Source organism: Pseudomyrmex gracilis, unplaced genomic scaffold (assembly GCF_002006095.1).
Source record: "Pseudomyrmex gracilis isolate BER0280 unplaced genomic scaffold, ASM200609v1 scaffold_11, whole genome shotgun sequence".
Taxonomy (NCBI): domain Eukaryota; kingdom Metazoa; phylum Arthropoda; class Insecta; order Hymenoptera; family Formicidae; genus Pseudomyrmex; species Pseudomyrmex gracilis.
Window position 1 is genome coordinate 936,883 of NW_018020595.1, and position 22,482 is coordinate 959,364.

General features: G+C 45.5%; 1 protein-coding gene across 2 annotated transcripts in view; it reads left to right on the plus strand.

Annotated features, from left to right (window-relative positions):
* LOC109863597 (translation initiation factor IF-2-like) overlaps positions 1-22,482 on the plus strand; it is a 144,921-nt gene that overhangs the window by 100,620 nt on the left and 21,819 nt on the right. The gene's annotated exons all lie outside the window — the stretch shown is intronic.

The window sequence follows — 22,482 nt, forward strand, 5'->3', positions numbered from 1 at the left end:
TGTTGCAATAGCGTTTAACGTTCGGGATAGATGAACTCGATAGTGGCGGACACAAAGACGGTTCTTTAAAAAAAAATTCTCGAGTTAACCCACGCAATGGTGCGCGCGCGGTTCGAGATCGTTGTCGAACAAACGTCTTGATGGGTCGTAAAGGCCTATGTTATATCACCGCGGGCCCACCTCCAGCTGGGTTGGGCACGATTCACGTTGTTGAACAACTATGTATGAGCATTGTGCATGCACTGACATCAATCATCGGCGCCGTACCGATGCACAGGTGTCGCGCGACACCTCTGATGGCTCGCACAAATTTCATTGCGTCTCATTGTGTGTCAGAACCATCATTGGTTTTCCTATCATAACTAGGAAATCGGTATGGCCGACAATTTCTTCAGAGAAATAATTTATTCTCTTGCTAACACACGAAGAGGTTCTCGTCTGTCCGCGAGAGCGATAGTCGATCACCCGCCGCTGCAGCGGCGAGACACTTCGACTGTCGATGACACGACAAAAATGATTGGACGCGCGTGTTCTCGAAATTTAAAAGAGTGTTCGACCCCCATGGCGTTTCTACGACGTCGAGAGCTTTACCGCTCCGCGATGTCAGTTGTAAGTAATGACAATGCGATGACTGGACAACCGTTAAACACCTGCATTCACCACCTTATCTCGCGGATCCTGCTGTTAGGACAGGTTTTTGCTATCGTTATCCCACCCCCGCGTGAACGATAGCTCGCGCTTCTTGGACTCGTTGGGTGGTCCTCACGACCGATAATCCTTGACGCAACTCTTGACGCCTCTCGCACGTCGACTCGTCACGCAAGATCGGATCAGATTTTTCATCTCCGACCGAGCATTACACCGGTTCCGAATTGTCTCTTAAATACCAATCGATCGCGTGTCATTTTTCAATAGCTTTCTACATATTGACGAACAATATGTATCAATGGCGCATTAAAGTCAAGATTTTTTATTTTTTTTTTTTACTTTAAAACACTATTATGAAGAGTCATTAAAATTGTAGAAAAATAACTAGTAATAGAGATTAAAAATAGTTGGAAATAATTTGTTTATATAATTTGTTATATAACGCAATGTTAACATTGTTCAATCTTCTTCCAATCTTTTCTTGTTATTTAAAAACATCGTGTGTCAATATTATCTTTCAAATATGATTCTTCCAAGACGCTGTTTCGTCGTGACAGCGGCCGTGTAACGTCCGGCAAGACGGGAAGCAACGAACGAGCTCGGGCAACGAAAAAGACTTGTACACCCGGGATTGTGACGTAGCTTCCCGGGACTCGTTGAATATTTATCGCCGTTCGCCTTGTTTGTACGGCGTTCTGCCTCGCTTGAATTTAAATACCGTGCCTCTCGTACCTCCGCTCTTGCGTTTCCTTCTTCGTGAGCAATGATTCTTTCTCGCCTCTCGCGGTATTATTTATAGAGAGATATGCCGGGGCTCATGCCTCTCTCTCTCTTTTTCTCTCTCGTAAAACGAAAAGTCGCGAAACGAGCACGCTTCACGAAGTCATCACGCTCGTCGACGTAATCTGTTTGCTTCTATGTTTAGAAGACGAACGGCAAGGAGTGCTTGTTTTTTCTGCTGCTTTCATATTGCGTACATTCTAACAATGTATTATAATATTCTTGTACTAATACACACTATCTAAAGACCTATCGCCTTCTATTGCTCGCCTACGGACACATATATGCAACGACGTAGAGCCTGTAGAGATTTTACAAGCTGATTATTATTATCAGTCCAACACCGATCCATCGTTTGCCGCGTGGTTGACATTAATTACCGGAACACAATCGGCGTCTTATCAGATCGGCAAGTTGATTCTCGATCGCTCGAGATATGGCGCCCGAGCTCGACGAAACGCGTAAAGCACGGGAATAGGATCGGGGAAACGATCAAAGGAAAAGCTTTCTTCGCGCGGTCAGCCGTGCGCGCGGAGTGGTCGCGAAACCTTCGTCGAAGACGTCTCTCGGAGAGGAGAATCCAAAGACGAAACGAGAAAGTAACATACACGCAACGGAGTTTCTTCTTTCCCGCGGGAAGGCGTGGTCGGTAGACGCGCGACGTCCATTTGTCTCGAGCGCCTCCCGCACCAGGAACGCCCTCGCATCCCACGGGCATCGATCACGTCTTCCTCTTACCGGGCGCATCGCGCCGCGCCTCTCTCTGTGCGCACTGTACACGCACATACTCGCCTACACTCTCGCATGACAACGCGCGCGAGCAATTCTCTCTTCTCTCTCTCTCTCTCTTTCTTTTTCTTTTTCTATCTTTGTCTCGATATCCGATGGAGTTGCCAACTTTTTCCAATGGGAATTTGTGTTTAGAGTACGAATGAAATTATAATACTTCAGGAAACTACGGAGTATGCCAAAAAATGAAAGAAAATCAAGACTTGGTTACTTTTAAGAATTACGATGGCAGTATAAGTAAAGTATTGTACACAAAGTACATTATAATGAAGGTTTCATTTTGTGCGACTCACATTCGGATCGAAATCTATCTCGGTTATGTTCGAAAGAGCCGGAATTGTGAGATCGATTATCTTCTAACATATATTTGTCCGTTCGCCCATTCTTTGTTTATGAAATCAATGTGGTGTGATGGGAGCGATATCGCTTCCGAATCGCATTAGAAGCGAGGATTTAATTCCGAGGCGTATTAGGGAGCGTGTAACCCCCAAAGAACTCGCGCGTATACAGGTCTATCCCCTAACTGTGGCTGCAGTCAAAATATCGTCGCCACGATCGACCTCGTTTGCCGGCGTTTGCTATACCGCAAATGGAGTGCCTGTAAATAACGACGCCACCCCGATGTTGTGATTATATTACTTACTCTCTCGAGGGTTAGAGAGAAGGAGAAAGATAGAGAGAGAGAGAGAGAGAGAGAGAGGGAGAAAACGAGAGAGATGTATGCAGAGCGCGAAACGGAGATAAAGAGTGAGAGAAACGGAGCGACAAAGAGATACAGAGATAGTGGTCTCTCGAGGGAGTCTGCGGTAGATTAAATCTTTGCCGGTTAGCGTTTGATTAAACTTGGGATCGGGCTGGATGTTAATGTTCGCAGTAAGGTCGATTGCGTACCAACGAGATTGTCGGCTTGAGTCACAACATCGTAATAGCGGCACGCATACGATTTGTTTTTCCCCCCGAATGAGATCGTGTGTTTAATCTAAGTTGTGAATTTTTAGAAAAGCTCAGACGCGCTTCTTTCGCGCTTTCACAGAAAACAGTACAAAAATGAGACGACAGAGTACAGTTTTCAGTTATTAATTTATATACGAGTGGATTAATCAGTTATATTGTTTAAACATCAAACGTTAAATACCGTTTGACGCATCAATTACTGATTGTAATGCTGTTTTCTCGTAACATTTAATTGATTATTAAGCGCGTACAAATAACCAACGGGACTTTCGAGTAATACACTCGCATGTCTCTTATCAATGACTTTACTTCCTTCGTGCGTAGTACGATCGTGAGGCGTATACGAATTCATTCGTAACTTTATTTTCGACAGATTTGTTTAATTACTTAATTGCGACGCCGCGGGCAGTCGATGCATCGTGTGCGTTTTGACGTCGCAGATCTCTCGGAACCCTTCGAGCAGACATATAAAATAACGTTTTATCCGCCAGCTCTTTGAAATCAAATTATCTGTACAAGCTGATCGTCGTGTCGGCCTGTCGTCCTTTTCACGTTTCGCAACATTCTCGCCACGTATACCTAGAACGTTGCGAGATAAAGTCGCAAATATATTTACAGTTTTACGTCTCAGAAGTCCCGGGGGTGATTTAAGAAAATAACAACAGTTTGTCCGCGAAATAATAAAATTATATCAGCTATTAACAGATGATTAAACGCGCAAAATATTTGAAATGTCATTATGTGAATAACAAGATTGCGCAGTGAAGAGATAGACATAAATATCCATCTATCTATAATAACCTCGACGCTAATTTGTGTTATTTTTTTTTTTTTATACGACGCTTTTTGTGCAGCGAAATCTTTGGAATATTCTTCATTATAAGCTCAAGTCACACTATTATCTCAATCACTCTATTATTATCAATCAGTAATAACAGCTGTAATATCCGATAGAGCACAGATCTACATCAAGCGAGCAACTTCGCGTTCTGCGAAGAAACTTAGAATATATTATGAAACAAAAAAACTGTCTGTAACAAAAACCGAACAACTGCGCGAAGGAGGCACTCGATGAAGCACGTATATATACACGAAGAAAGAGAGAAAAAGATATCGACGGTTGTGCGTCGGGGAACCTGAGCGCGGACGGAGCGCGGAGAGAGCAAAGTCTCTCGAAGCGAGGGGCCTCACAATTAGCGCATACATCACTGCTTGAGAGGCCGCGAGAGGATAAGAGAGGGCCCGATACTGGCAACCTGTTATTATATACGCGGCCCGAAATACGCATGTATCATTCACGTACACGCGTGGACGCGCGCGCGCGTGTGTGTTTGTGCGCGTGAACACAAGCGAGCCCCTGTCGTTGGATTAATTCACACGCGGCGGGTCCGCCGCGTCGGACGAACGACGGAAAGTTCGTGTATACAAACGAAAGTCGATTTACGATCGAGGAACTGCGCCGCACTCGGGATTATCGGTAAGTCTTTGCGAGCGCAATCCTGTGAACGATCCGACGATGTAGCGAAGATGAAGCTCTCGAAAGTCCCGGTGGATTGTGACGAATCGCGGCGACGGGACCTAATGCCACGACGTCGACCGATTATGCCGATGACTTACGGCCGAATAACCGGCCAACTAATGGCAAAACGTTTCCCTAAGGATCCGCGTAATTGATAGCTTCGCATAAACGAGCGGGCGCATGTGCGATAAGTGCGAAAGATACCGCGAAATAGTTATTAACGCGCGCCCGCCGCGAAGTAAATATGTAATCGGTGATGCAATCGGCTGTGCCCCCGATAGTTTGCCGGTCTTGTCTTCTTCTCGATCGTTAACCTCCGTACGACGTTTCGACTTAACGCGCGCATTCGTTGTAGTGATGATTACGACAGATAACAGCGATAGTAATTTTATACGCGGATAGTGTCGCATCTTAATGTTTCGCGCTTTGCGATTAATCGATCGATGTAATTTTCATATGCCGTTAACAGTACTTTGATCAATCTGTATTATGTGTCAGTATTAGATCAATAATGACAAGATAAAAGTTTTCTGAATTCGCTCGGCTGATAAATAATTCGATTCGCAGTTCCCTGTATTAATAACAGCAACAGCATCGAAGTACCCAGGCTCGTGTCGAGGACTACCCGCGGCGAGTCGTCCCGACACTGCAGGGGACAGACGACACGACACAATCAGGAGCTCCCCTTCCGCCAGCGAGCTCGCTAATAAATTATTAAAGGACAGCTTCTGGAACTGACTGCTCCGGCGAGAACGAGCGTTCCGTTCTCCTCGCATTGTCACATAATTCGTTTCTTTGATCCACTTTGCGGTGAAGACGCACAAAGAGCTTGTAAAAGGGTTAACGGCGCGATCGTGAGATTAACTTTATTTGTTTTCAAAAATAAATGCTGATTTTTATACGTAAATTGTTGTGTTGAATATGTTATCGCTTCGTAATATTGTGTATGTGACACGGTGTCACTAGAAATACATAGAAACTCTGCCTGCGCGAAAAATAATGCGTCGTGAATTAAGGAGAATCGCAGGAAATGTGCGATTTGTGATGTATACTCCGAGTTTTCACGGATGGAGCGAGTCGCGCATCCGATCTCGACCGGACTCGTCGACGAGACACGTCGAACGCGCGGCTTCGAATCCAAACTTCGCACTCGCACTACAACGCGAAAGAGAGAAGAGAGAGAGAGAGATTCCCCTCTCGCGAACTATAAACTCCGTCACTATTTTGATTCCCAACATTTGGCATGATCGTACGCGCGTTCGGCGGTCCCCTCATGCAATATTGATGACCCGCCGCGGATCAAATGCCCTATGATAGCCCCCACCCCGCCTCGTCACCCCAACCGGTATCCTGATTGCGAAGCGGGTCAGAGCCACTGATTTTCAATGGATGGGATCCGAATTTAAACTATGATTATACCCCGCGTCGCCTAAGTACCGGGCACGACGTCGGGTTAATGAAGCTTTGCCGAATTAGTGCCGCGAAAATTACCGTCGAACGTCCGCTCCATGTTCACCAAATTCGAGATACGTGGGAGATACGTCATTGTTGCGAGACACGTAGCGTTATTTTGTCGCGAATCGTGATCCGCCGGTGTACATCTCCACCCTGAAAAGCGACCAGGAAAATACGGGAGAGGGGGGGTTTAAAAAGCGAGTCTCTTAGATATACGTGTACGCAATACGTTAATACAGTTGTTTGACGAGAGCGCGATAGCCAATTTTTCTCTATTCATGTGTTCTTTAACGTCATAGTATTTTAATGAAGCACGATAGCGTCATTGTGTAAATCGTAGATAGAAATTATTCCAGAGAGAGTCATAATTCATGGCGCGGGCGATTCGCCGCGAGGTTGTAGATGTCTCGGATATAACGCTTTAAGGCCGAAGAAACCTCCGAACGATATCCGGAGATGGCGATCTTCGTGGCCGTGGCGTGCGGCGATGTAAGGTGGAAGAGATGAATAACAGCCCTCGAGAGCACGTTCCACTTGCGCGTCATAGCGGCGCGATAGCCACGTCCGTGTAACTGGTCGGCCACCAGAGTAGAGAACTGGTAAAATGGAGATAGGCGATGGAGCGGCCGGTAAGAAAGATGAGGAAGACTCATCTATAGAAAAAGAAAACTTTGAAGAAATGAGGGAGAGTGTGGAAGAGACTGAAGGAAGAGAGGAAGAAAGTTAACGAGCGACGAGGAAACGAAGTAAAAGGTTATTCAAAGTCAAGCGGATGAGAGAAAAGGGATGAAGGGACACTCAGTAAAACTGGAATTGTAATGGCACGCAATTCCGTGTGACGTAGTCAGTATTCCGAGATTCTATTCTCCAAATCTGTCTAACCTTGCCGTCCATTCACAGTATCAATGACGACCGCGTGTTGTATTCGTCCTTCTCCCGCTCTCTTCTTCCCGTCGCTCTTCCACCCTATCCGCTCATCGACGCGATGGCGCTGCCAACGTGGTATCTGCGCGCGCGCGTTCCTTCTTAATGGCAAATAAACCAGATGGAGCGCGGTGGAGAACCGCTCGTGATTGCCGGATTAATTGGCTGTAGCGTGGCTGCAGCGGTAACGGAGAGGATGTACACGGCACGGATTATTATCCGGCCATTCGACGGAGAGCTATCCTAAACGTTCTCTCTCCGTATCCCCTAATGGCCACCCTACGCCTCGACCCCTTTTCGCTCTCTGTGTGCTTCGCGGCATCGATTCTCCGTAAATTCTGCGGCTGAAAGAGAAGAACGGCTCGATTGATTATCCGCGAGCATGTCGCTCGTTTCGACGTTCGTTTTCCAGATAAATTTCTTTTTTTTTTTTTTTTTTTGACGTTGTAGACGCGCGTCGCTCGTAACGAAATTTCAAACACAAATAAAGTTACCGTACTAGTCGTCGCGTACATTACCGCGAGCGGAAACGCTCCGGGGACGATCGTTGAAGCTCGAAGTGCTGACACAGTAACCATCTTGGTTTCTCTCTGAGTGGCACTGTCGGCGAATGCCGTTGGATGTCACGGGGCGAATTCGTTCGCGAACGGTGAAGGACTCGATTTCGTACGGATTTGGGGTTTGAGAAAGAAAGAGATATCTTCCGTGAACGACGTGACCGCCGAAAATCGATGCGAATTTTGTCGTAAATTGTGCGCAACGTTGCTGACGCGCGATATATTTGTAATCCGCAAGATTGTCAGCGCTATATATTGTATCACTCGGCTTGATTGAGCGAAGAAATCACGACGTATGTAAAATGACAGAAAATTAAATTCTTACAAAGTTATAGTAAACATTTTCAATCACACGATTTCACATACAAAATGTTTTTTCGTAAAACGTTACATCCCCGTCCAGGTTCAGCCGCGACTCTTCTCTCATTCATAGCTGGCGGGAGAGTGGTTTCGGGGAAGATTGTGTCAATGGAATTCATGAGGGCGGGACAGACGCGTGCACGGAAATCGGGAACACCGTATATCACTTCAGGATTCGAGTGGACTTTTATTTTTTCGCCGATAGCAGTGTCTTCCCCCTTTGGTAGCCAGTTCACTTCACCGTGACGCAAGTAGATTTTTTATTAGTCTGTTGAGTTTTTTTCTTTCTTTCTCTCTCTCTCTCTCTCTCTCTCTCTCTCTCTCTCTCTCTCTCTCTCTCTCTCTCTCTCTCTCTCTCTCTCTTTCTCGCTACTTCTCGTTTACATTTCCACAGGATTTTCTTTTTTTTTTTTTTTTTTTTTTTTTTTTAATAACAGGATATGTGTAATCAATTCGAAATTGTATTTGCGTCATTAGAAAACTCAACTAGTCAATCCCGTCGTATTAATAATGCACATCGATCGATCGCAACGTTTGTTATGCGGCTCAAAAGCAATTCGCTCGCGCACCTCGTTCGTCACCTCGTTTCGCCACATTCCTGTAACGCAATTAGAAATTAGTAGCCGAGGAAACGCGACGCCGAAACTCGCTGTGTTCTGCTAATAATCAAATATAATTATCCTATGATCGTTTTGTAATCGCAACCGGTTAGTAGTCGTATCGAATTATAACAACGATTATGTTAATAACCGTCTCTAGGCGATCGCGTATGATTGGCCTATTATCCACAGGAATCAGAAACGCGTTATCGCGGTTGTGACACGCATCAATAACACAACGTTCTCTACATTTCGGAAAATGCTCTCTTGTAGTTATCATTTATTATTTTCGAGACTTACATTCAAGACAAGATCCTCCGTTCAATCCGAGAGAATGAGATCTCGATTTTTTCTCGCGCTCTGTAAGTGGAACGTTTGTAACGGCAATCACGCGATTACACATGTGCGTGCGTGTCACTTAAAATGTAGCGAAGAGTCTTCTTCATTCGTCAACCTACCTGGGCAAAAGTTACACACTAGATTGTACTAGAAAATCGACATCGTTATAAAAGTGAATCATTTCACTGACATTTTCCCTTCCTCACCTCTTCGCTTGTTACCGATGTTGCGTAAGTCAGCAGCAGGACATTTTTGCGGAAGGTAATTTGAATTCCGAGAAACAGAATTTATACACACTACGTGATACGATGGAATCAGGAAAGAAGAAATTAAAAAAATTATAGAAAAATGCAAACGCGCGCGCCACATGTAGATCTAAGTGACCGGCACTGAGGGTGGGAATTAGTCGTGTTTCAAGGACATTACAGGAGAGATTCGTGGATTGCGTGCTTGTCATAAGTTTTTGCTCGTTGATATACACACGAAGCCTCAAGGTATATAATGACGACGTTTCTGTCGGCCCCTTTCAAAGCGTCACGATCGGACAGCGGTGTTGGTGGTGTTGGTGGTGGTTGGTAGCTCTGTTACGCGGAAGCCAAAGAGGTATCCCGGTAGTTTCCTTTCTTTCCCGAATTCACGCCATCTCACAATCACGCGCGTCTATCACGTTTAACCACTTACTTGGCTAACCCAAGATTATCCAAACGAGAAAACATTTTTGCCGGATGAATTGATTTTGTGATTACTATAAATATAGTTATCCGTAGTATTCCATTCATTACATTTGTTTTGAGGATGCGTCGATGATTTTTCTTACGGTCAATTTAGACCGTCACATTCGCATCGCGTGTATATCCGCGACCATTGAGAGAGCGGCGAGTCTTTATGAATAACAAAATAGGTTGTTCCAAGATCAACTTCTTGTTACAGCATCTTGTCGTTGCGTTAACACAGATTTTACCACGTCATTATTAATCAAAGTTTCGACGTTCGTCGGTGCAATACAACTATTTCACAAACTGTATAAAACAAAAGTGTATATTTTGCGTGCGCAAAGTTGTGTTTAAAAACTATATATTTAATTTAATATCTCTCTTTTTATTTCTGTATTTAACTTATCAATGTTGGTTGCCGCTTATCATTTTATTTCTTTTTTTTAACTTGCCGTAATCGGTCTTCAAAGTTGTGCAGAACAAGAGATAATGGGCAATTACCGCACCCGAAGGAAAACGCGGTGCGTTCGAAAGAAACCGGTCATCGGACGATTGGCGGCGCCAAACGTGATCAGAAAAATTAAACTTTTACGCTTTTTATCTTTCAACTTGATAAATCACGTGACCCGTTTGCATCGATGTTGCAATTTGCGGCACCGCGGTGTGAAATTAAGTACTGTTTTTCTCAAAAAGTTGAAAATCGTTTATTGTGAATAATAAAAACCATGAAAATCATGACTTTTATATCTCAACGTGTAAATAACGAAAGGGAAAGATAAAACTGCTCACGGCTAGTTCGCGGACGTAGCAAAAGAGTTAATTGCGGTCATTTTTAGACCGTACTTATACGTTTTGCATTGGAATTATTAATAAAACTATTTGCATTTATTTACCTTCTTCAGCCGTTGAAAGAAATGTAATTTGCCGCGGCAAAGTGGAGCATGCAACTATCTGAGATTTGTAGAAAAAAGTTCTCGCTTAGCAAGTCTTTGCGGTCTACACGCGGAAAACTGACAAGGAACGTTGACTGTGATATCGATCAGAGTGTGTTTGCGAGATCGTTAGTGGTACAGACTACTACGCCGACTAACCACAGCCAGATCCGGTTGACCGATACGCAAAAAATCCCAACGTGATTATGTTTGTTACGTAAATCGAGCTCGTAGTTCAAGTTAATAATTATCTTTGACGTGTCTCGCGCGCGTCGCTCAGAATATCTTGTTCTGGATATAAAGTAATACGATGTCCAACGGTATAAAAGCCCTCGCACATTTTCAAAGAAACTACGTATCTTAATGTTCGGCATCTCGCGCGAGAATCGTCGTTCCTACCTGAAAATTTCTTCGTCCGATCGCGTGTTTATGCGCACGACCTTGGAACGATTAAGTCGACGGAAAGGTTTTCGAAGTCGCTCGTGCGACTGGTTTCAACCTCTTCGCGATCAAGTTTGCTCCAAATTCCACGAACCTTCTGTTCTTTTTCTCTCTCTCTCTCTCTCTTTATCTCCCCCACACGCAGCTGATCGCAGATCGCGCCAAGTCCATGGAAACGTTCAAGTTCGACCCGGTGAGGTATGATAATTGCACGCCTCTCGCGTCGATAACGGCAACCGCAGGACGGCAATGACAGAAAACGCGAGCGAGCGCGCGCCACCGAGGACTTCCGAGCCGTGCTTGTTCGTTGAGCGAAACGAGTTCCCACGTAGTCAAAGTCCGCGGCTCGAGTCCGAGAGATCATCGGCAAGAAAACGGGGATAATTGTGGTTCCGTAAATACCGCTACTTAATACCCGTCCGTGGCTCTTGTGCATGGCGTGGTGTATGTGCACCTTGTTGCACCGCGCGCGTATTAGCTTCCCTTCTCGCGTTCGTGCCACCGTCAATCTCCTTTAGAAAATGCTTCTCTTCTCGCCGCGCGCCACAGCGCGCCGTGTAAGAAAACGAGGAGTAATTGTACGCGGCGGTTGTTGCGTACTCTGCCGATATGCACTTCCGCCGCGGATCTAAGCCCCGTGTAATTTCACGCGATCTCGGCCGTCGATTTCGCTCTTGAACCCGCTTGCGCGCCGCCGTCACTTCGCGCGCACTCGCGAACGGTGGCCTTCCAAAGTATCGATAATCCTTTAAGGATTTTTTATAACACTTTAATGATATCGAACAAGCCGATAAACCAGTTTTGCTTATTGTTATGTCTGCGCGCATTACGTTTCTTGTTCGCGGATCGACAATGCTTCGAGTTCACATTTTCCAACAAAATTGTTTTTTGTTGGAAAAATAATTATAACACCAATACAAATAATAAATTTTGCGAAAATTTAGACGCAAAATGTATCGAGTCCGCTTTTTATACGGGAGAAGACTGCGAGGATCGACGAGCAATCGTCAACCCTGTTATCGCTGTCACTAGCTCGCGTCAATCTTATTTGCATCGGATCGTGAACAAGCTGGAAAAGCGGAGAAGCTGTTTTACAAGCGGTCAATGCACTGGCGTGCAGCCGCGTCCTTCCTTTGCCTGGGTTTTGCCCAGCCCGGTCATCTTGATGTAATTCTGCATTCTGTCCGATGTGCGACGAGTAATTAAAACGTAGTCAGCGCTATCTTAGATCCCTTGACGGTGATTAAGTTCCACCATCCGATGCGCGCGCTCGCTCCGACGACGCGCTGTCCCGCGCGTCAACGTTATATTCGCGTCATAATGTCTGGCACGTTGCCAGGTGGGTAAAACCCTCCCACGAATTTACGTGAAAATTCGATTCGTTCGTGTGCGTCTTCGATGCGCGAGAGGAAAGAAGAACGTTTCTCGCGATTTTTGGAAGTCGTCGCATCGGGAAGCGAAGTCACACACAGTTTCGCGAAATGCGTGCGTCGCAACGACGCGCAATTAATTAACGTCGAGCGCTCGACTTTCGGAGCGAGATAAAGACGCAGTCGCGCGTTATTAGCTTGATATCTCGTTCTCGGGAACGCATTCCGGGAAGGCCGATCCTGTTGCAGCTGAACCTCGGTCTCTGAATTTCTGGAATCCGCGGCTTGTCGCTTCGAGCTAATTCGTTAACGTGATCAATTTAATGAAACAAAGTGGCGGCGTGTCACGCGCTGCTTTCTCCGGACTGACACATATCGCAACGTTGAAGAGATGCGCGAAAGATTGTGGGATTTCGAGCTTCTCGCGAAAAAGGAAATGAACAACAAAACAATGAAGTTCCGAATTTTCCAAAAAGAAACGTTAAGTTACGCGATTTCGCGAACGTGAGCACAGGGAAGGTGCGTGTTAACGGAAAATCGCAAGAATCGAAGCTCGCGGAGAAAACCTGTGGCAGCGAAGCGGAAAACTCAAGTGAAACGCAGCAGGACTCTCATAACGCGCTTACATTAAGCCGACGCATTTAGAAAATGGCGAATGGTAGATAGCGTGTGCCTTGGGCCTGGTGATTACTCAGGAATGAAGGGATACCGGTATTGCTGCACCAGGAACACGGTCCGGCTGTACCAAGAACCGCTGGCGCCTTCCTCTACACCCACCCCACTCTTGCTTCCACCTCCGCTCGTGTTCGCCTTCTCGCGTGTAATTTTTCTCTTTTTTTTTTTCGGAAATGCGCCATTTGCACGTGCAAAATACCTTGACAAGATCTTCATCATTCTGCGATCATTTTGAAATGTTGCATCGGTAAGTTTGCTACATGGTTGCAAATACGAAAATAATAGCGGAGAAGTGTGCGCGCAGTCATTTGTGTTATTACGCACGCGAATACTTTACGTACGTATTACGCGCTGCGTAATGCGAGTTTTATTACTTTTGAACGCGGTGCCACTTTCCTCGTTGCGCGCCAATCGCGAGGCCTCTTACAACCGGCACAAGCCCTCATCGCGTTAAATCCCGCAAACTTTGAGAAATCATCTTGTGTCTTTTCGCGCGCGCGTTTGTTTGCAAAATCGCAAGTACCGCAATTGACGCTTCTGATGCTGGAATTGATCGGATGTTATTGAAACGTTTGATCACATAAAGCGCGCGAAGAACGACGAGAGACGATCCTCTTTATCCGCGTAAAACGAATCTCACGCGCAAATTGTAATATCGAAGACGCGATGACTATATTTTATACGTTATATCGCGAGCAAGTTTGTTGCTAATCGAGAGTCGTCGACTATTCGCTTTACATTCGCGCGACGTATAGAGAACGTGGTATTAATTAACGTTGACGCCTCGCACAAATTAACGACCATTATACGAAATCGAGCGGTGATCCTACGCGAAGTGCTGGAAAGTAATTATACGTTATTACTGGCGGCTCGGTAACGGGTACACCGCCGCTGCGTCGTTGGGTTGGAGTCTGGATTCAGTTTGCGATGTGATTATGTTCATTGTCCCTTCCGGCCGACTTCTCGGAAATCTCGGAAATGACACGTAAGATAGCCACGCGAGATCTGTGATCGCCGTTTCTCTTCTCCGACTTTAATGCTTTTATCGTTACATTCGTACCGAAGCTGATAAAAACGCCTAATTATCGTTATCGCGATACTAAATCAGTCGTACTTGAAGCAAAACTTTGTTCAAAAATGAGAAAGAGAGAGGTAAAAATCCGATTTTTGAACAAATTTCTATGAGCCACTCTTTGAGTAAAGAAAATTTTTCTCGAAGAGTAAAACGTGTCATTGTACACTATACAAAGAATAATATAAATTAAACTTTGCATAAACAGAGTACATATTTATTTTCTTGCAAACTCTAGCATTCAAACACGATTAATTTGTATAGTAGCCGTATAGTTTGAACAATGTTAGAAGTGTCGAGTTTCTTCGACGGTGTAACGCAACGTCTCGCTATCAACAAAATTGCTTTTTGCCGAGGCGAGTTGTTCGTTCCTCTCGGCGAGGTCGTGCTCTCACGACTTCTCGCGCGATACGCGGGCACTTAACTAACGGACTCTTCCACGAAGTGGAACAACGTTCGTTCGCAAAAGCCGTAGTTTTTCGGACGCAACGAAAACTTGCGAGAGAATCGCACGGGACAAAGGTTTTTTAAGAATATAGGAAAACATATCGGCGAAACTTGGTAAAAATGTAGCGTGTCTGACGAGAGGAAAGTCAATTTTCTTAAAGAGAGAAGCATCTTCGACGCGGCACTCTCGCTCAAAAAGAGAAAACTTCGCTTTTAGTTCTCTTCCTGGTCTTTGGAACTTCCGTCGGGACGGATCTCGGAAGGTTTCGCGTAGAGTCGGAAACTGCGCTGCGCCTGGCACACACGAAGTCGAAAGAGGCTTCGCAGGTAATTGCCAGGCCGGCGGGTCGATAATGAGCACTGGCTTCGGGGAACCGATTACGCCCGACCCGAGCCAAAAGCAAAGTCGGACCCCGAGAGCACCAGAGCGGGGTGCAGGAGGATAAAGAAGAAGAAGAAGAAGAAGAAGAAGAAGAAGACGAAGACGAAGACGAAGAAGAAGACAGAAGAAGGGGGAGATCCACCGAAGTAAGGATCAACTTAGGAGTATGGGAAGGAGAAAGTGATGAAGGAGAGATTTTAAGTTGCTTATAATCCTTGGACCGTGGCTTGGCCAGAGCGGCATTTACGAGACTTCTTTGCGATCCGATAATTCAGCCGACTCGCGCGGAGTTCGATATTCCGACTAATCTCGTATGATGTGTGTGCACAAGTTGTTCCCCTTCTCCCCCGCATGTTGTGCCCTTCTCGGCGATAATTGCGGTCATATTTTTTCTTTCGCACTGCGCACTGTGTCTGTACCCTCCCGACAAATACTTCGGCTCGGACGTGCCTATACCGCCATTAATCGCGTTCTGCTCTTTCGCCGCGCCGTACATGCGCGCATCAGCGAGAAGAGGCAGGAAATAAAATTCATTACTGTGCGCCAAGTCACGTATTACAGACACACTGTAATCCCGCAAACTGAGATTATTAAAAGAGTTTGTACAACATTTTCCTCTTTAACCTTTTTGTTGCAATGTTTATAGAAATATGTTTGTCAAAATAAGAAGAAAAGTTGGGCAGGCATGCGAGATATCAGAGGCAAGTTAATACTCATTGACGGCGATAACGGATCGTACGCGTATTATAACGGTATTCGCGAATTTCTCGAGAACAGTTCGAGTTCCAACGGGAGGAGAAATGAGAAAAATTCGAGAAACAAGTTGCCGTGTCGATCTCTGCGTCAATATCTCGTGGAAAAGAAAAGAAACGTAGCTAATTGCTAAATCGCCGGCAACAAGTTGTCGATGTCAGGCGATCGAGGTGGCGGCAACCGCCGGGCACGGCGGAAAGGAAGAGAAGCATCGCAATGGAAAGTGGAAGAAGTGCGCTGCCGCGGAACGAAGAGGTGAGGGACGAGGAACCCGAGTTGGACGAAGAAGAAAATGAAGCAGAAAAATGAGATGAAAGGAGAATAAGAAGTTCTTCCTGTATCGTGCGATGAAACCTGCCTAGATCATCGCTACCGGTATGAGGTGGAGGTAGGTGATCCAATTTCCCGGGCAGTCGTGCAGAAAATGATCCAGGCCGCGATTACGAAACGGCTTCCAGTCTTCGCCGGGGGCGACGAAGGCGCCGTTTTTGCCGCTCTCTTTTCGTTTCTATGTACCGTGGTGCCTACAATTGCGATGTTGTCAGTTATATTTGAACGGAAACGGAGACCGATACGGTACGCGTGAGCGAGAACTTTATTTGACGATTAGAACTCGCATTTTTGAAACACCGTGCTCTACAATTCACGAGATAGAAAGGAGAACGTCGTTTTTCGTAAAAAGACATTTTTTCTTATTCCCAAGTCGGAAAGTTCAATTTAATTTTAATTAATGTCAAGAGTAGTCGCACTCGGACTTGATACAATGAGATGTCGAGTCAGACTTGGACTGCAAAAGTGCTTGAACAGAACTTTAATTCTTTGTTTCAAAAAACACAATTACACATCCATTTCTATTTAACATTTTTTTTTTACGTTTCTATACGCACACTTGATCGCAGCTTGTGAGCGCACTTGCGACATATAAGTGCGTTACTGTAGTTCGCAGTTACTGGACCAGCAGTACGGTGGCGACGATGCCGGTGCTTCTTCGTGGCCTCGAGGGTCGCCGATCCTACAATTAACATAATAAGGCAGAAAACGTGGTATATTAACGCGAGGTTAGTTAATAGTGCACTTATCCGGAGAATGTAAATAGTTGGCGGTCGCGGTAGCTCTTCTATTTCGAGGCGGCAGCGCGCCTGTCCCTCACATTCTACGTAAATCTCGTATTTTCCGTCCTTTATCAGCCGCTGGCGCGTCGTAAGAACTCTCGTAAATCAAAAGTGACAGAATCGAATTCTCGTTTGCATAATCTAGCTGTTTTATTCCACGCGCGCGTGTGCCTCGATTGATTCATGGTAAAAAGCTCAACGTGCTCTCTAAAAACAAATTATTAATCAACGTGCTATTGTCACAGATATTTCCACAATGTGGCGATCGCCCCGGTCAATGTTTACGGTCAATGATTCTGGGGATCGATACAATCTTTCGATTAAACTGACGATTCTCCGTAACGCTTAATAGAAAAAAAAAAAACAATGACAAAAATTAAGTGTAGTAAAAAAATATTCCGCGAAAGAGGATATATCTCTGGATCTGATGGCATTTTAATTGGAATTCTTATTACTTCCATTACCGTATATCGTAACTCCGAATGGTAGAAGTTGGAAAAACAAATTAACACACGCTGTTATCGGCGCTGTTGGCCGCAGAGGAAATTAATTTTTTGTTGATGCGCGTAATACCGCCGCGCAACGAGAACGAGATTGCATTTTTAATATTTTCCACGTTACGGATTTTCTTCTTGTTTCTTTCGTATAATATCGCGCACAATCGTTTCTCATATTCTTGTGATCACGCGGAAGAAGGTCTCATTATTTCTCGGTGTTCTTTCAGTTCCAGCGCGCGTTATTACATCTCGTGCGCGTCCTATCCGTTTGAACGCACCCGGCGTATATATCGATGGTATCGCCGTAATCCGCAACAGCTGCAACGAGCCGCTCGCGGTTTGAAGCTATCTCGTCCCCAGAGCACCCTGATTTTTCTAGACTTCTTCCTTCTTTTTTCTCTCCTCAAAAAGGAGTTCTTCTCTCTTTGCGTTGGAAAATGGGTAGGATTGGCGATGGTGATTTGCAGGTGCAAAGTTCACGATAGGGGAAACCACTAATGAGACAGTAGCACGAGAATTGACGCGAGCTACGAGACGCAGATTTTCAGAAGGTAAGACGGGGAACATTAATTGTCCACCGACCGCGGAGTTGTAACGTGCACACTCGTACGTTCCGCGTAAACTGTGTTGACAGTTTTTTTAATTCGTCTTTAGAATCTTCAACAGCGCTGATTTTACGTCATAAAGGTAGACGTTTTTTTCGCATCCCGAGAAGATCGAACTAGTCCGACTAGTTGGCCACTTTCTCGAGACCGTAAATGTCCGATGGCGCCTCACTCACCAGACATAAATTAATTAAATTGGCGCGAAGGTGTGCGCGGAGTGTCAGAGCGGCATTTTTTATCTTCCATCGTTCGAAGCCACTTCGCTCCAGTTCGGACCGAGTGGCCCGAGCTCAAGACGCGCGCTATGGTTTGTTTCATAATTCACTAAAATGTCGTTTCTACATTATTTATCTGCTTCTTGTAGAATAATTTTATGCGTCTTTTGCAACTCGATATCCGTCAATATGTCTGTTTCATATACGGCGAGTACAACAGCGCATACAACTTTGTAACACTGACGTAATATCTTTGAAACTATCATGCCGTTAATTGCGGTGACTGTATGCTAATCGTTTCCAAGTACAAGCGTGTGTACATTGTACTTACATATTATTTATATATAGAGTGTCGCCTGATATGAATTTTTCCCGCGTAACTCTTTGAGCATATTTATTTAAACGACTTTGATATAATCGTTCTCGGATGTGTAAACAAATATTGGTCGTCAACAAGGGTTGCGTGTATTTTTAAGAAAACAAATAGTATATGGCATTTGAATTAAACCGTATATTTTAATGCTTAATGTTATAATAAAAACTACACGGCAAACAGATGGGCAAATTTTTATCGCGCCGACTGTCTTAGAAACAGCTTATATGTCGGCGCATAGTTCGCATAAATCGCTCTTCGGCCGACGTATGGCAGGGGGGCGTGAACGGGGCGTAGCAACATAGTAACGTTTATTACATTGGCTGGCAACTAGCAAACTGTGCACCCTTGCCGAGTTCTCCGAGGAGTTCGCTAAGTGTGTTAAAAGTTTGGCCGCGCACATGCGTGGCGTCAGATTTACATCGATTTTGTTTCTGTCTCGATAAGACGTCGCGATCTTTGATCGCGAAACAAGCGCGAAGAACAAAGACATCCAGACGAGGGAATATAGACGCGCCGGCCATGTTTGTTATAAATCGCTCTTAAGTACACTTTGTTTCAAGAAGCAACGGTACGTACGCGCAAGCAGCAAAGCGTCGATGCACGTAGGTCTGAAATAAAACACGCCGACGTATTCAAGTTTCCCTTGTCGGTGGATAATAGCGGTTCGGTTCGATTTGATGAGAAACGAGAGAGGCAGGTAAACGAGGTAGTCGATACACCCCTCGTGACGAATGTTCTATTCATTGTTTCGCCGTGTACGGGTCACTTCCATGACTAAAAGATCGATCGAGTGGCGCGGCTAGTTGCTTGGCGAATGCACGTCGTTTTCGCACGAGTTCGTCTTCGCTTCTAACTAGAGGCGGCTCTCTTTCTGCAATAGGGGGAGACCGGATGCGGTAAAGAGACACCACTTGGACACCATCACTCGTCATTAATTTCTCACGACACGTGCGATTCCTTTTTACGTACGTTATAGGGTTGCCAATTACGTGCACGCTAATAGAAATGCGTGCAGCGACGTATCGCACTTTTGAAAAATCATTTTTCAACACGACCATCGGACACATGCGAGTTAAACTGGAGAATATATGGCACGGAGTGTTTTAATTTGCGATTTGAAACCACTTTTAGAAAGTAAACATAGAATTGTGGAAACTATCGGTGAAATTTTCACAAAGTGAGAAACCAATGATTCTTGCGGCGGAAAGAGTTTAATAGCGATCGCATAATATCTGCAGGAAATTAAAGCTATAGAGCCGTGAGATTCTGATAAAATTGCAAGAAAATGCGATTTTCATTATCTTGAGATGACGCTGTAAATTGAAACGAAAGATGTGCGAAGATTTTTTTTTTTTTTTACATCGTCAAAGTTGTTAGTTTAAGCGTTAGATTGGGTTAGACTTTCAAGATATACAAATTTTTTTGGGGGAAGAGAGGTTCAACAATATTTATTAAACTAAAGACTCACGTTTATACTGTTGAGGGGTGTTGGACTAACACCCCTGCGGCCACTGCCGCCACCGCTGCTGACCTCCGCGTCCAGTTTGTTGATTTGCGTGATCGCTACAAATGCGAACAATTCCGAACTCGAACCAGTCTCGCACGTCAGGTCGAAACGTTCGAGTAAAACACGCGAGTTGACGCGTAAGAAACAAAGTATGTACACGTTGATCGCAACGTTTGACCAATGTCGAATAATATTGTTGGTGGACGCAGTTTCGATCGGGACTTAAAAACTTAGAAATGTTTGGAGCGAAAACTCGAAGATCTTCTCTCGCGACCGTGATACTCTGTCTCTCGAGAGCGCGCGCAAAATTTTCTTTGAGGTGTTGAAAACCGATGGTGCCAGTGACAAGACACGCTACACGTCAACGTTTACACGCGAGCGGTGCATAACCACGTTTTCCATGCAGCCGTTTGTTGTAACGAGTGCACTGGAGTTGAATGATGCTCGTAAAACAATACGCACATTGGGGTATGAAAGTATCGACGCGCTGCACGCCGCGCGACTGGCCGAAGCCGTAGATTTCATTATATTCACTGACGTGCTCCGGTGTGAGAGGATGCGGTGAAGACACATGTAAGAGAGCGACGCGCGGTCTCGTGCACGAACGTCAGTTTTTGACACAACAACAAGTGACACGGTATCTCTCCCCGCTGATTTCGTCGGTCACTGCGTGACGGCGACGCATCCGTGCCGCGTTGAATACCTTCGGTGTAAGCACCACCTGAGTTTCCTGAAGGTAAGAAGGAGCATTCGCGGACGATGCACGCACGATTAAGGCGGCGACGGCGGCGACGGCGACGACGGCGACGGTGACGTCGAAGACGACAACCGCGACGAAGGCGAATCGGCGTGTTGCTCGTTCGCCTGAAGGGCCGTTCGTCGCAGACGCATGCTCGCGGCACGTCGCAGCCTCTCGCACTGACCGCACGTAACGCGTAAGAGAGAGGTGCGTACTGTACTTGTGTGTCTACCCCCTCCTTCTATCCTTCTCTCTCTTTCTCGCTCTCCTCCGCGTCTTCCCTCCTGTCCGCGTACACACACCGAGCTCTCGCTTGCCGAGCACCACTATCTCTCCCTATCTCTCTTCTGCTCCCCTCGTCACTTTCTTGTCAATTATCGCGCGCATAGAGGACATCCGCCACGAGGAGAAGAAAAAGAAGATGAAGAGGATGAGTTTTCACTCGTGCGCCGAGTTCTCTCGCTTGCTTTGAATCTGGTTGCACGTTGACTTCTCGCGGGTATCCTCGGTAACTCGGTTGGGAACGTTGAACGCGAGTTCAGAATTGCCGTGGCGCCACCCCTCCACCCCGTTCGGCCCCTCCATTCTCTTGTTCCACCTCGTCGTCCTCCTCCAAGTGAGTGCCGCCGCGCAGTCACGGGGCTGCCTCTTCTCCGCAGCGCGGCGCCCGCGCGTCCCACCCCGTTTTTCCCTATAATTTGCCTGGCGGTTGAGTTTTTTTCTTTTTCCCTTATTCCATTCTCGTATCTGCTCTTTACCCCGCCGCGACTCTACCACCCTCCGTGTCTCTATTCACCCTATCCCTTCCGTCTGTCTGTCTGTCCTTCATCGCTGCTCATCCTCTACGATATTTCTCTTTTTCTTTCTGTCTATGCCTCCGCTACTGCCACCGTCGCTGTCGCTGCCTCTCTATCTCTGCCTTTGCTTCTATTCCCCTTCGTGCATCTCTTGCTCCTGATGCCAGCCATGAATTCTCGATCGGGCCGAGGGGCCAGGGAGTTGTATAGCGCGCCGCCCCCTTAATTGCGCTACGTCGAGCTATTCTATTCATTGTGCTTCCATCTGTTGACAACACGGCGAAGGAAACGTTACAGTGCTGAATGCGATTGTATTATCACCCCGAGCAAACGCAAGGTTGTACACATATTTTTCTGTTACGTAAGGAAGAACAAAATAAAACGACTATGATCTCGAAATTTGTAGGCAAGCTGCGTTTGATTACAGAAAAAGTGTCTCGGAGGAAACTTTCGCGTCATCGATGACTCGCACATGTTTAATCCTTCAGTGCTAGACATAAAAAATGACCTACGAGTTGTCCAGACTGGGTCTGTGAGATCCATACGACTTTCAGTTTAATTATCTCCGCAAAAAGCAATATTTTTTCAATTTCTTTTTTTGAATCGAAAAGTTGAACAATTCTGCGTCGATCAAAAAAAAAATTGAAAAAATCTTCAGTAGTTTTGGAAATACAAGCGTTTAGAGAAAAACCTGACAATTTTTTTTCGAAAAAAAGCTTTTTGTTTAAAACTTCATAACTTTTTGTGTAATTACGATTTTCACAAAATTCCAACGCAGTTTTGTACTTGTACTTTTAGGGACAAAAGTGTCTTCTAAAAATTGCAACATTAAAAACATTTTCATAATGGGTCATTTGGGAGAGACTTTGCTTTACGTATCTTTAAAACTGTGACTGGGAAGAGAGGAAAAACAACACGTGACTAA